This window comes from Nematolebias whitei, chromosome 10 (genome assembly GCF_014905685.2).
Source record: "Nematolebias whitei isolate Nwh7 chromosome 10, NemWhi1, whole genome shotgun sequence".
Lineage (NCBI taxonomy): Eukaryota > Metazoa > Chordata > Actinopteri > Cyprinodontiformes > Rivulidae > Nematolebias > Nematolebias whitei.
The window spans coordinates 4,483,709-4,487,224 of record NC_056507.1 but is presented as its reverse complement, the minus strand read 5'-3'; the positions used below and the strand labels follow the sequence as shown (position 1 = coordinate 4,487,224).

Genomic DNA, 3,516 nt, shown 5'->3' with positions numbered 1-3,516 from the left:
AAGAATCCATCCAGAGGACCGTAACGTTTTTAGAATATCTTGCATGTTTGAGTCGTTTCCCTGTTTTGGCACACCTCATTTGTGTGAATGGGTGATTAACAGACTTCTGCAGAACTTGAGTAAGTAATTAAATCACTGATTAGGTGTGTTGGAACTGGGAAACAAGTAAAAATGCAGGATAGTGTTTCTGGAGGACCACGGTTGGGAATCGATGTTCTAGAGGCACATTAGATGATGGTGTCGTTGAAAAGGTACAAAGAAACAAAAAGCTTTACCGGTATTATGAATGATCCATACGAGGTGGACAAAGCCAAAACGTGTCAAGTCAAACTCGCTCTGAGCAGTCGCTCAATTCAACTGTGACTTATTTAATTCACCACAAAAGCACATTCACTGTGTAAGGATTACGTGTATTAAAGTCTTTGGAAGACACCCTCCTGGGTGTGGCATCACTCCTCAATCTCCCTGTAAGGTCTATTCAGGGGTACTGAAGAAGTGAGTCCGATTGTTGGTCGAACCTCAGATCCAGGAGGAACAATGCAGGTTCTGTCCTGGCCTTGGAACACTGGGCTAACTCTTTACCCCCACTAGGGTCCTCGAGGGGTTGTAGGAGATTGCCCATCCAGTCTACATATGTTTTTTGGACTTTGAGAAGGTGTTCAACCGTGTTCCTCGGGGTACACTGTGGGGGGTACTCAGCAAGTATGGGATTGGGGACACGTTGCTACAAGCTGTTCGGCCCCTATACAAACGGTGCAAGAGTTTGGTTCATATTACCAGCAGTAAGTCAGACCCCTTCAAGGTGGGGGTTGGACTCTGCCAGGGCTGCCCCATGTCACCGATTCTGTTCATAACTTTTATGGACCGATGCAGCCAGGGGGTGGAGGGAGTCCGGTTCAGTAACCTCAGGATTCCATCTCTGCTCTTTGTGGATGATGTCCTGTGGGCGTCATTGTGCCATGATCTTCAACCCTCGCTGGAGCGGTTCTCAGCTGAGTCTGAAGCGGCTGGGATAAAGAATCCCCACCTCCAAATCTGAGACCATGGTCCTCAGTTGGGAAAGGGTGGATTTCTCTCTTCGGGTTGAGAGTGAGGTTCTGCCTCAAGTGGAGTTCAAGTATCTCGGGGGTTTTGTTCACGAGTGAGGGAAGAATGGAGCACGAGAGTAACAGAAGGACTGGTGCAGCGTCTGCGGTATTGCGGACTCTGTTCTGGTCCATTGTGGTGAAGAAGGAGCTGAGCTGTATGTTGAAGCTCTCTGTTTACCAGTTGATCTACGTTCCTACCCTCACCTATGGCCACAAACTCTGGGTAGTGACCAAAAGAACGAGATCACGGATACAGTCGGTTGAAATGAGTTTCCTCCACAGGGTAACTGGACTCTCTCTTATAGAGATGGGGTGAGAAATTCCGTTATCTGGAAGAGACTCGGAGTAGAACCGCTGCTCCTCCACATCGAGAGGAGTCAGTTGAGGTGGTTCAGACATGTGGTAAGGATGCTTCCTGGCTGCCTCCGTAGGGAGGTGCTTCAGGTATGTCCAACTGGGGGGAGACCCCAGGGAAGACTTGGAGTGCTCCCAGAAGAGCTGGAAGAGGTGGCTGTGGAAAGATGTCTGGGCCTCCCTGCTCAAGCTGCTGCCTCCGCGACCCGACTTCGGAACAAGCGGAAGATGATGGATGGATTTTCACCATCTCATTTTTATAGTACAAGTAATTGTTTATGAGATAAGGTCCAACTAGCCTGAGATCCCTTTAAATACTTCACGTCTTCTTGATCTAACCGGGGCTCTTCTACCAGCGTCTGCAGTTCATTTCACTCAGACTAAAAACTCAAAGGGATTTTCTGGTCAGTTTTGAAGTGATGTTTATTAGTTATCTAGAGTGTGGAGAAAAAGGCAGGAGTCTTCATTCAAGCTAGGCTAGTATATTTTAGAAATAGAACCCCAGTTAATATCAATTACTATCCAGAACTAAGTTTTATTAATGTAATTTAATATAATATATAATGTAATAAAAACATATTCTATGCAGTCCAAATATCTTCCACAGTAATGTTGTATACTGCTGTTGTACATGCCTGTTAATGTCTTCAAGTCTACGTCACAACAGCACTCTCAAAACTGTAACTTGACTTTACTAATGCACGAAACACCGTGATAGGAAACAGCTCGTTATACGAGTAGGCCTTTTCCGTAATTCTATCTCACAGTCACAGCAATTTAATTAGAGAATTTCTCAGCCCAGGAATCCCAAAGGCTACATAATAATCCAGGACATTTTACAGGAATTATACGTCACAAGTGTGAGAAAATACCCTGCTGCACGATGTTACTGTAACACTAACCTCAGATGCACAACAGGACTCTGTAGGGAGATTAAAAGCTGCTGACGCTTCATTTATCAGGTTAGTTCAATTGCAGTCAGGAGATTACAGTTCCTGCACGGCCGTTGTTGGCCCCATTTCACGCTTGGTCGTGTTTTTAACGAGTTTGGAAAAGTATTAAACCCCAACGCTTGTTTTTAGGGGTGTTCACGTTCCACACACACATGGAGATTGTTGTTTTAGCGCTAATAATAGTCACGTTTAATTGTTTTCTACACAAAAATAAATAATTTGAACTATATGTAAACGGTAAATAAGGAGGCGTGGGAATGTCTGGCCAGAAAACAAAAGGGGAAAGGGAGTGGACAACAAGAGACTTCCTGTCAAAACAGCTGTCCTTCAGGGACACTGTGATTGGTAAACCTTTAATCCTGCACCAGTAATTTTAGCTTTCAGAGAGACTGTATGAAATGCATAAGAGAGAACGGCATTTATTAATTTACTGGAGATGCAACAGAGGAAGATCGGGTCAAGAATAGTTTCACAAAAATTCATCAAACTGTAACACTTGTTGATTGCCATTTAAAACAAATTAAAAATGAGACTAAAAGCAGATTTGTTTGAACTTTAGAAAGTTTAATGAGAGTATGGAGAAAAGGGCAGACGTTATCTTCAGGGCTAGGCTATTAGCCAACATGAGCATGTGTTATGTCTTTTTTTAATCTTATACAAGCTGATGTCTCCCGTCACGGAGGGATTTGAATAGTGAATGTTTGTTTTCCAGATTCTGGACTGGAATTGCACAGAGAATGCAGGTAAACCTTAATGTTTTTGATGCAATATATTCAAGAGAGAAATGTTAGTCCCCATCAGGTGCAATGGTGGTGCCAGGGTGTGGCCAATGGTACCATAGTTTACTTAATATATATGTATATACATATCAGAATAAGCTTTATTGTCATTGCACGGTGAAGTACAGTGAAATTATATTCCGTGCAGTGGTCCAAAAGATGGGCGGAGTGCACGTGGATGATGCTGCTAGGAGCGCAGCCCCTTATTCTTTAGATAAGAAAAGGAGAAAGACCATGAGGATAGTGGGCATTAAAAAAAGATCTCCACACCTAGTCCTGGTCAGGACACGGTTTAAGACATAAAAATATAGACACATTACATCTGACAAGACTGTGGTATAT

At 43.6% G+C, this 3,516-nt stretch overlaps 1 protein-coding gene across 1 annotated transcript in view; it reads right to left on the bottom strand.

Moving 5' to 3' along the window:
• Window positions 1–3,516, bottom strand: part of ptpn9a (protein tyrosine phosphatase non-receptor type 9a) — an 80,338-nt gene that overhangs the window by 69,715 nt on the left and 7,107 nt on the right. The window lies entirely within an intron of this gene.